Source organism: Rhinoraja longicauda, chromosome 3 (genome assembly GCF_053455715.1).
Source record: "Rhinoraja longicauda isolate Sanriku21f chromosome 3, sRhiLon1.1, whole genome shotgun sequence".
Classification (NCBI taxonomy): domain Eukaryota; kingdom Metazoa; phylum Chordata; class Chondrichthyes; order Rajiformes; family Arhynchobatidae; genus Rhinoraja; species Rhinoraja longicauda.
Genome location: NC_135955.1, coordinates 6,589,400 through 6,601,079, shown reverse-complemented (window position 1 = coordinate 6,601,079; position 11,680 = coordinate 6,589,400). Strand labels below are relative to the sequence as shown.

Below are 11,680 nucleotides of genomic sequence, written 5' to 3'. Positions count from 1 at the left end.
TTGTCTATTGTCTATTGAATGAAACCTTCCCTCTGCCTCCACAGACGCTGCCAGAAACTCTGGGTTCCGCCAGCATTTTGTTCCTTGATCCAGCTTCCAGCACCTTGTGTCTCCTTTTGAAAACTGCTGCATTTAAAAAGTATTTACGGCAAGGGGGCGCAGCGGTAGAGTTGCTGCCTCACAGCGCCAGAGACCCGGGTTCCATCCTGACCACGGGTGCTGTCCGTACGGAGTTACTAGGTCAATTCCCGGAATGGCGGGGCTGTCATATGTTGAAAGACTGGAGCGACTAGGCTTGTATACAATGGAATTTAGAAGGATGAGAGGAGATCTTATCGAAACGTATAAGATTATTAAGGGGTTGGACACGTTAGAGACAGGAAACATGTTCCCAATGTTGGGGGAGTCCAGAACAAGGGGCCACAGTTTAAGAATAAGGGGTAGGCCATTTAGAACGGAGATGAGGGAAAACGTTTTCAGTCAGAGTTGTGAATCTGTGGAATTCTCTGCCTCAGAAGGCAGTGGGGGCCGATTCTCAGAATGCATTCAAGAGAGAGCTGGATAGAGCTCTTAAGGATAGCGGAGTCAGGGGGTATGGGGAGAAGGCAGGAACGGGGTACTGATTGAGAATGATCAGCCATGATCACATTGAATGGCGGTGCTGGCTCGAAGGGCCGAATGGCCTCCTCCTGCTCCTATTGTCTATTGTCTATTGTTCTCCCCGTGACCTGCCTGGGTTTTCTCCGAGATCTTCGGTTTCCTCCCACACTCCACAGATGTACAGTTTGTACGTTAATTGTCTTGGTATAATGTAAAGTTGTTCCTAGTGTGTGTAGGACAGTGTTAGTGTGCAGGGATCGCTGGTTCGTGTTCGCTCGGTGGCCCATAGGGCCTGTTTCCGCACTGTATTTCTAAACTAAATGAAACGAAGAGAAAAAAATTAGTTAAGACAAATGTGGGTCCCTTAAAGACAGAAACAGATGGATTCATTATGGGGAGCAAGGAAATGGCAGACGAGTTGAACAGGTACTTTGGTTCATTCACAAAATGCTGGAGTAACTCAGCAGGTGAGGCAGCATCTCGGGAGAGAAGGAATGGGTGACGTTTCGGGTCGAGACCCTTCTTCAGACTCTGTCTTCACTAAGGAAGACACAAACAATCTCCCAGATGTACTAGTGGACAGAGATCCTAGGGTGACGGAGGAACTGAAGGAAATCCACATTAGGCAGGAAATGGTGTTGGGTGGACTGATGGGACTTGAAGGCTGATAAATCCCCAGGGCCTGATGGTCTGCATCCCAGGGTACTCAAGGAGGTGGCTCTAGAAATCGTGGACGCATTGGTGATCATTTTCCAATGTTCTACAGATTCAGGATCAATCCCTGTGGATTTGAGGGTAGCTATCCCTCAGAGAAAAGAGGGAGGGAGAAAGCAGGGAACTATAGGCCAGTTAGACTGACATCAGTGGTGGGGAAGATGTTGGAGTCAATTAACTAAGATGTAATTGCGGTGCATTTGGATAGCAATAACAGGATCGTTCCGAGTCAGCACGGATTTACGAAGGGGGAAATCATGCTTGACTAATCTTCTGGAATTATTTGAGGATGTAACTAGGAAAATGGACAAGGGAGAGCCGGTGGATGTAGCATACCTTGACTTTCAGAAAGCCTTTGATAAGGTCCCACATAGGAGATTAGTGGGGAAAATTAGAGCACGTGGTATTGGGGGTAGGGTATCTTCGGATCGTTCACCTTGTCGTGGCGAAGAGGCTTGCATGCCCCCATGATTTGGAGAGCGATGCCGTCGGTAGCATTGGCTTCTGGTAGGGCCACCCATGGTGGTAAGGTCAAGGATGAGGGTCCAGGCTAAGAATGATCCAACGTACAAGACCTCAACAGCAGACCAGGCGGATGAAGTTATCTTGAACTCAACGGCTGTGAAGGCGGATGAAGGCCGCAACAGATCTATCAGCTCCAACCGTCTTGGTTCCCTTGCCATTGGAATGAGTTGATTGATTTGTGAAGGACCGCGTGCTTCTTGGAGTGCAACATCAAGTGCACGTTACACAAACACACGCACAGGCGGCTTCGTTCTGTGAAGGAACGTCGACCATCATCCTCGACCTCGAGGGACAGCCACTACGATTGACATGGATAGAAAATTGGTTGGCAGACAGGAAACAAAGAGTAGGGATTAACCGGTCCCTTTCAGAATGGCAGGCAGTGACTAGTGGGGTACCGCAAGGCTCGGTGCTGGGACCGTAGGTATTTACAATATACATTAACGATTTAGATGAAGGAATTAAAAGTACCATTAGCAAATTTGCAGATGATACAAAGCTGGGTGGCAGTGTGAACTGTGAGGAAGATGCTGTGGGGTTGCAGGGTGACTTGGACAGGTTGTGTGAGTGGGCGGATGCATGGCAGATGTAGTATAATGTGGATAAATGTGAGGTTATCCACTTTGGTGGCAAGAACAGGAAAGCAGATTATTATCTGAATGGTGTCAGGTTAGTAAAAGGGGACGTACAATGAGATCTGGATGTCCTTGTACATCAGTCACTGAAAGTAAGCATGCAGGTACAGCAGGCAGTGGACAAAGCCAATGGCAGGTACCCTAACAATATTTGGACAGGAACATGGATACAAAAGGATTAATGGCACATGAGCCAAATGTGGGCAAATTAAACTAGCTTAGATGGGCATAAGTTCATCAGTGATAGGAGCAGAATTAAGCCATTCTGCCCATCCAGTCTACTCTGCCATTCAATAATCCCTCCAAACCCCAATCTCCTGCCTTCTCCCCATAACCCCTGACACCCGCTCTGACCTAACTCTGCCTTAAAAATATCCACTGACTTGGCCTCCACAGCCGTCAGTGGCAAAGAATTCCACAGACTCACCACCCTCTGACTGAAGAAATTCCTCCTCATCTCCTTCCTAAAGGAACGTCCTTTTATTCTCAGGCCTCTGGTCCTAGACCCTCCCACAGGTGGAAACATCCTCTCCGCATCCACTCCATCCGGGCCTTTCACCATTCGGCACGTTTCAATGAGGTTCCTCCACATCCTTCTAAACTCCAGCGAGTACGGGCCCAGTGACGTCAAACTCATCGCAGCTGAGGGCCTGTTTCCGTGTTGTACGACTGACTCTCACTGGGCGTTGCATTGGGCTCATGTCAAGCAAATCGAAAGTCAGAGCGCTGGGAGTGACTTTCTTTATGTTTTAATGCCTTTATGTTTTATGTTATGACAGGACGTAGATCCCCGATCTCCAGGTGAAGCACTGGATTAAAAAAAAGCCAAATACGTTTGGCACCAATCTATCATCATAAAACACTCCCACACGTGCAATATTTCTAACTCTGAGCTGCTGTTTAAACTCGAGTAGCCGGCATTCCTATACAATGACAATCATCTCATGTGGTTGCTACCCACAAGCTTTCCTGGAAGTGGGTTTTGTTTCCCCAAGGTTTAGTCTAGTTTCGAGATGGCGGCACGGTGGCGCAGCGGTAGAGTTGCTGCTTTACAGCGAATGCAGCGCCGGAGACTCAGGTTCGATCCCGACTACGGGTGCTGCGCTGTACGGAGTTTGTACGTTCCCCCCCGTGACCTGCGTGGGTTTTCTCCGAGATCTTCGGTTTCCTCCCACACTCCAAAGACGTGCGGGTATGTAGGTTAATTGGCTGGGCAAATGTAAAAAAATTGTCCCTAGTGGGTGTAGGATGGTGTTAATGGGCGGGGATCGCTGGGCGGCACGGACTTGGTGGGCCGAAAAGGCCTGTTTCCGGCTGTATATATATATGTGATGATATGATGATGATGAGATACAGCGTGGGCACAGGCCCTTCGGCCCATCGAATCCGCGCCGACCAGCGCGATCCCCGCACGTTAACACCATCCTACGCACACTGGGGACAATTTACGTTTACACCAAGACAATTGACCTACAAACCTGCACGTCTTTGGAGTGTGGGGGGGAACCGGAGATCTCAGAGAAAACCCACGCAGGGCGGGGGGGGAACGTGTTAACTCCGTACAGACAGCGCCCGTAGTCGGGATGGAACCCGGGGCTCCGGCGCTGCAAGTGCTGTGAGGCAGCAACTCTACCGCTGCGCCACCCTCCGTCAATGGTTTGCAGCCAGCTATCTTCAGTTACAATAGACAATAGACAATAGGTGCAGGAGGAGGCCATTCGGCCCCTCGAGCCATTCAATGTGATCATGGCTGATCATTCTCAATCAATACCCCGTTCCTGCCTTCTCCCCATACCCCCTGACTCCGCTATCCTTAAGAGCTCTATCTAGCTCTCTCTTGAATGCATTCAGAGAATTGGCCTCCACTGCCTTCTGAGGCAGGGAATTCCACAGATTCACAACTCTCTGACTGAAAAAGTTTTTCCTCATCTCCGTTCTAAACGGCCTACCCCTTATTCTTAAACTGTGGCCCCTGGTTCTGGACTCCCCCAACATTGGGAACATGTTTCCTGCCCCTAACGTGTCCAACCCCTTAATAATCTTACGCAGGACGCATGCAATAGCAGAAAGGTTCACTCTCAGTGCTGTGAGTTCAGATGTTCCTTCCATATCTTATCTCCCCTGATCACTACTGCAAACATGCTGGGTGTTCGCCTGGTGTGGATAAAAGGTCGTTGGCCTCAATGATAGGCACAGAGTGCTGGAGTAACTCAGCGGGTCAGGGCAGCATCTCTGGAGAGAAGGAGTGGGCGATTTTTCGGGTCGAGACCCTGCTTCAAACTGAGAGACAGGGCCGGGGGAGAGTTTAGAGATATGGAAGGGTGAGGCGTGAACACGACAGATCAAAGCAGATGCTCGGGAAATGTAGAATGGATCATTGTTGGCTGAGGGGAAGGTGACAGCGAGACACACGATCAGTAATATTCAATCAGGAGGACAGCAGAACAAGTCGGAGAACTAGGATGGGGGTGGGAGGGAGAAAGAGAGGGAAAGCAAGGGTTACTTGAAGTTAGAGAAGTCAATATTCATACCATAGACAATAGACAATAGACAATAGGTGCAGGAGGAGGCCATTCGGCCCTTCGAGCCAGCACCGCCATTCAATGTGATCATGGCTGATCATTCTCAATCAGTACCCCGTTCCTGCCTTCTCCCCGTACCCCCTGACTCCGCTATCCTTAAGAGCTCTATTTAGCTCTCTCTTGAATGCATTCAGAGAACTGGCCTCCACTGCCTTCTGAGGCAGAGAATTCCACAGATTCACAACTCTCTGACTGAAAAAGTTTTTCCTCATCTCAGGTCTAAATGGCCTACCCCTTATTCTTAAACTGTGGCCCCTTGTTGTGGACTCCCCCCAACATTGGGAACATGTTTCCTGCCTCTAACGTGTCCAACCCCTTAATAATCTTATACGTTTCGATAAGATCTCCTCTCATCCTTCTAAATTCCAGTGTATACAAGCCTACTCGCTCCAGTCTTTCAACATACGACAGTCCCGCCATTCCGGGAATTAACCTAGTGAACCTACGCTGCACGCCCTCAATAGCAAGGGTGTAAGCTACCCAATCGAAATACGAGGTGCTGATCCTCCAATTTGCGCTGGGCCTCACTTGTCTGAAGAAGGGTCTCAACCAGAAACGTCGCCCATTCCTTCCCTCCAGAGATGCTGCGCGACCCGCTGAGTTACACCAGCATTTAGTGTCTACTGACAGTCCTCTGAAGATGGACACAAAATGCTGGAGTAACTCAGCGGGACAGGCAGCATCTCTGGAGAGAAGGAATGGGTGACGTTTCAGGTCGAGACCCTTCTTTAGACCTAGTTTCTCTCTCCTTGGTAGGTGCCTGGCCTACTGAGTACTCCTAGAATTATCTCGTCCCTATTCCCATTTCCAACGTCCACACAGTCCTTTGCTGCTATGTTATTGTCACTGAAAACCCTTTCCATCTGCTATGCTGAAAGCTTGTCTGGCAAGTCATGAACTAGTCATAAGCCTAGATCAGTGCTTACGTAATGCCAACGCTTATTATGTTTAGCATCAATAATTACGGAGGGGTGAGTATGATGTGAAGAACTTAGATCATTAGTTTAAAGGCAAGCTCATGCAATCTTAGTCTCGTTTGACCCCCTCTTTCACAATTCCGTTGAAAGGTCTCAGAGCCAAAACGCTAACTGTTTCTCTTTCCACCGATGCAGAATTATTACAGCACTTGCTTGTCTTTAGATTTGATTTCCGGAATCAGCAGTTTTATTTGGAAGGTTGCCTAAAGGTTGCCACATCAGGTTAGAAATCAGTCGGAAAGTCGGGCTGGGCATTGGCAGAAATGACAGGATGCTCAACAGAAAGACAGATGAGTCTCAGTTTACTCTAGTTTTAGAGATAAAGCGCGGAAACAGGCCCTTTCGGCCCACCGGGTCCACGCCGCCCAGCGATCCCCGCACACTAACACCACCCTACACACACTAGGGACAGTTTACATTTATACAATACAATACAATACAATATATCTTTATTGTCATGAGATGCTGCCTGACCTGCTGAGTTACTCCAGCACTTTGTGAATTAATACCTTCGGTATGGGGAGAAGGCAGGAACGGGGTACTGATTGAGAATGATCAGCCATGATCACACTGAATGGCGGTGCGTACAGGCTCGAAGGGCCGAATGGCCTCCTCCTGCACCTATTGTCAATTGTCTATTGTCTACAGGGGTACAACGAGATTGGGAATGCGCCTCCCATACGATGCAATAATTTAATTAGCTGGTCAGTATTAATTTTAATTAATAATACCAAGGCAATTAACCTATAAACATGTCCGTCTTCCTCTCGCCCCCCCCCCTCCCTCCCCACGCCAGTTCCCCCTCCCTCTCGCCCCTCCCCCCGACGTTGGATCCCCCTCCCACTCGCTCCCTCCCCCCACATTGGATCCCCTTCCCTCTCGGCCCCCCCCCCCCACTGGGTCCCCCTCCCTCTCGCCCCTCCCCCCGACATTGGATCCCCCTCCCTCTCGCTCCCTCCCCCCACATTGGATCCCTTTCTCTCACGGCCCCTCCCCCCGACGTTGTATCCCCCTCCCTCTCGGCCCCCCCCCCACACTGGGTCCCACTCCCTCTCGTCCTCGTCCCCCACCCACATTGGGTCCCCTTCCCTATCGCCCCCCCCCACACCGGGTCCCCTCCCTCTCGCCCCCCCCCCCCACACCGGGTCCCCCTCCCTCGCACCCCCCACCCCCCCCCCCCCCCCCCCACACCGGGTCTTTGGAACGCAGGAGGAAACCGAATATCCCGGAGAAAACCCACGCAGGTCACGGGGAGAACGTACAAACTCCGTACAGACGGCGCCCGTAGTCGGGATCGAACCCGGGCCTCCGACGCTGTAAGGCAGCAACTCTACCGCTGCGCCACCGTGACCGCACTTGCGACAAGGGGGCATAGATTTAAGGTAAGAGGGGAAAGTTTGAAGCAGGTTTGTTTACAAAGTGGGTGGTGGGTGCCTGGAAGGTGCTGCCAGGTCGTGGTGGTGGAGGCAGAGACGATAGCGGTGTTGACGAGGCTGTTGGACAGGCACACGGATATGCAGGGAGTGGAGGGATATGGATGATGTACAGGCAGAGGAGATGAGATTAACTTGGCATCTTGTTCAGCACGGACCTTGTGGGTCGAAGGGCCTGTTCCTGTGCTGTACTGTACCACACTCTACACATGGCTGCAACCAGCCTCTACCCTTGGCTGAACCCCTGCCCTTGCTCCAGTCCCACGACCACCTTTAAGTCCTTGGCAGCTCTGTTGAAGACCTCTCCAGCACAAGGCCACACTAGCCCGAACACACCAGAGATCTCGTCTGATCTCGGAAGCTAAGCAGGCTCAGGCCTTGTCAGTACTCGGATGGGCGACCGACTGGGAATGCCAGGTGCCGTAGGCTTATCTGGGCGGGCACGGCGGCGTGGCGGTAGAGTTGCTGCCTTACAGCGGATGCAGCGCCGGAGACCCGGGTTCCATCCCGACTACGGGCGCCGTCTGTACGGAGTTTGTACGTTCTCCCCGTGACCTGCGTGGGTTTTTTTTCCGAGATCTTCGGTTTCCTCCCACACTCCAAAGACGTGCAGGTTAATTGGCTGGGTAAATGTAAAAATTGTCCCTAGTGGGTGTAGGATAGTGTTAATGTGCGGGGATCGCTGGGCGGCGCGGACCCGGTGGGCCGAAAGGGCCTGTTTCCGCGCTGTATCTCTAAACTAAACTAAACTAAACTAAACTAAAAATATACGCCTGAGAACTGTGGTAATGAGCAGGTTTGGGCTTTTTCAGTGAATGTTCCCTTTCTCTTAATTTTATTTGTTTCTCCAATTTCTCTATACCAACCAACGATGTCTGGCCTTTTTTTACTTCCCATTATAATTTTGCTGTCTGCTCTGCTACTTGTAAGAGCACCCACAGACCGTTTACAGAATCCTGACGAGGTGTGCTGTCTGTACGGAGTTTGCACGCTCTCTCCCTGTGACCACGTGGGGTTTCTCCAGGTTTTCTCCAGGTTTCATCCCACAGATAGCGAAGATGGTTGGGAACGATTGCAGCAGGATCTGGATCGGTTGGCCGGAAGGGCGGAGGAATGGTTGATGGGATTTAATGCAGAGAGACGCGAGGTGTTGCATTCTGGGCGATCTAACATGGGCAGGACCTACACAGGGAATGGTAGGCCTCTGGGCAGTGTTGTAGAGCAGAGGGATCTAGCAGTGCAGGTACATAGTTCCCTGAAGGTCGAGTCACAGGTGGATAAGGTGGGCAAAAGGCCTCTTGGCACATCATATCATATCATATCATATATATACAGCCGGAAACAGGCCTTTTCGGCCCTCCAAGTCCGTGCCGCCCAGTGATCCCCGTACATTAACACTATCCTACACCCACTAGGGACAATTTTTACATTTACCCAGCCAATTAACCTACATACCTGTACGTCTTTGGAGTGTGGGAGGAAACCGAAGATCTCGGAGAAAACCCACGCAGGTCACGGGGAGAACCATCGGCCTTCATCATTCAGAGTATTGAGCATTGAAGCTGGGAGGACACGTTCCAGTTGTATAAGACGTTGGTGAGGCCGCATTTAGAATATTGTGTTCAGTTCTGGGCACCATGTTATAGGATAATTGTTGTCAAGCTGGAAACGGTTCAGAAAAGATTTACGAGGATGTTGCCAGGACCAGAGGGTGTGAGCTAGGGGGAGAGGTTGAGGAGGCTGGGAGCGCAGGAGGGTGAGGGGGAATCTTATAGAGGTGTATAAAATCATGAGAGGAATAGATCGGGTAGATGCACAGAGTCTCTTGCCCAGAGTAGGGGAATCGAGGACCAGAGGACATAGGTTTAAGGTGAAGGGGAAAAGATTTAATAGGAATCTGAGGGGTAACTTTTTCAAACACTGGGTAGTGGGTGTGCGGAACGAGCTGCCAGAGGAGGTAGTTGAGGCTGGGACCATCGCAATATTTTAGAAACAATTGGACAGGTACATGGATAGGACAGGTTTGGAGGGATATGGGCCAAATGCAGGCAAGTGGGACTAGTGTAGCTGGGACATGTTGGCTGGTGTGGGCAAGTTTGGCCATAGGCCCTGTTTCCACGCTGTATCACTCTATGACCACGACTCAAAAATGTGCGAGTTTGTAGGTTAATTGGCTTCTGTAAAGAAAAACATTGTCCTTATTGTGTAGGATAGAAGCAGAGCGAGGGTGATCGTTGGTCGGCACGGCCTCAGTGGGCCGAAGGGCCCACCTCCATGCTGTATATCTCTAAATCATCTGTTTATAGATAAATAGACTATGTGGACCCGTTGGGCCCAGACCTCACATGCATTGGTGCAGCACCCTCTCCTCTCCCTCCCTCCCCTCCCTCCCCTCCCCTCCCCTCCCCTCCCCTCCCCTCCCCTCCCCTCCCCTCCCCTCCCCTCCCCTCCCCTCCCCTCCCCTCCCCTCCCCTCCCCTCCCCTCCCTCCCCTCCCCTCCCCTCCCCTCCCCTCCCCTCCCCTCCCCTCCCTCCCCTCCCCTCCCTCCCTCCCTCCCTCCCTCCCTCCCTCCCTCCCTCCCTCCCTCCCTCCCTCCCTCCCTCCCTCCCTCCCTCCCTCCCTCCCCCCTCCCCCTTCCCCCTCCTCCCACTCCCGTCTCCCCCTCGCCCCCTTCCCCTCCCCCTCCCCTTCCCCTCCCCCTCCACTCCATCCCCTCAACCCTCCTTATCCTCCCTCCTCCTCCCCCCTCCCCCCTCCCTCCCCCTCCCTCCCCTCCTTTTAAACTTTAAAATCTGAATAACTTTAAAAATATAACACCGATTTCAATAAACTACTTGCATTATCACTAAAGTGACAATGGTGAGTAAGGTGGGCCTTAGGTGGGCCTCACCTATGCGGGTCAGGCAGCATCTGTGGAGAACATGGACAGATGCATTTCGGGTCTAAGCATTGTCTGGCCATTTTCACCACAGATGCTTCTGACCCACTGAGTTCTCCAGCGCGTTGTGTTTCACTTATCTTGTTTACTCTTATTTTCTATTTTCTCCCTCTGGGTTTTTTTTTCCCTTGGGTCATACGGACTGATTTACAGTACTTGTTTTTCAAACCCCACCTAATTACGCCATGAAATTTATTTTAGCAACGTTATGAGCCCTTTCCCTTTACGACCAAATCACACAATTCAGGTCAACCACTAAAGAGTGGCTTGGTGTCAATGAAGAGAGGTCACTTAGCCTAGACTCATACAGCACCAAAACTGGCCCTTCTGCCCAACCTGCCCACGTCTACCAAGTTGCCTCATCTAAGCTAGTCCCATTTTTCTGCACTTGGCCCATATTCCTCTTAACTTTTCCTATCCATGTACCTGTTTAAACATAATCAAGGGCCTATCTTGTTCTATCTTCTCCCCGCTCCTGTCTGGCAGAAGTTTGAAAGCGCGCACCGCCAGACTCAGGAACAGCTTCGTCCCCTCTGTTATTATGGGAGATAATACGATATTATTTTATACATTAGACATTGTTGTTTAAGGTTTGTAACTACTTAGGCATTAGGCGCCTCTCTGTAACTAATTAAGGCGCTCCAGACATTCCTTACCCTTGACACGTGTCTGTAACTGCTGCTCAGGAGGAGGAGAAACATTGATGGATGAACCAAGATAGAAGATAAGGGTGAAAGGTGACATGTGAAGAAATACAGACATCCATCAATGAGTGGGGTGATTACTTGAAAGTTTAATGGTGGCAGAGTGGAAGGCAACATGTGAAGAAATACAGACATTCATCAATGAGTGGGGTTTAATGGTGGCAGGGTAAACAGGGTGACTGCAAAGAGATGAATAACTGTAAAGAGGAGTATGAGGGCGAGATAAGGAAAAGAAGATAAGGCTGGAAGAATCCTATAAAAATAGGCTGCCCGGTGTACTAAGTGGGCAGTCAGATGGTTGACATCCTGATTGTTCCAGCCGTTGTTTGCAAATAAAGGCTTTTAACTTCTTGAAGAATTCTCCGTGTCATCTGCTTCATTTTGAACACCGGTAACCACGACAAAATCAGGCTTCTGAACGGCCCTTCCATAAGCTAGGGCACTGTCCCATTCACCTCTACCCCATTGCGGACATTGGACTCTGTCTGTGGAACTGGTGCGCTACAATGCTGAGGACTCTATTCTGCACTCTGTATCTTCCCCTTTGCTCTGCCCATTGTTCTTGAGTTTGA

General features: G+C 50.6%; 1 pseudogene; it reads left to right on the top strand.

Moving 5' to 3' along the window:
• Positions 1-7,774: 7,774 nt before the first annotated feature.
• Positions 7,775-7,895, top strand: LOC144592525 (5S ribosomal RNA; annotated as a pseudogene).
• The last annotated feature ends 3,785 nt before the right edge of the window (positions 7,896-11,680 follow it).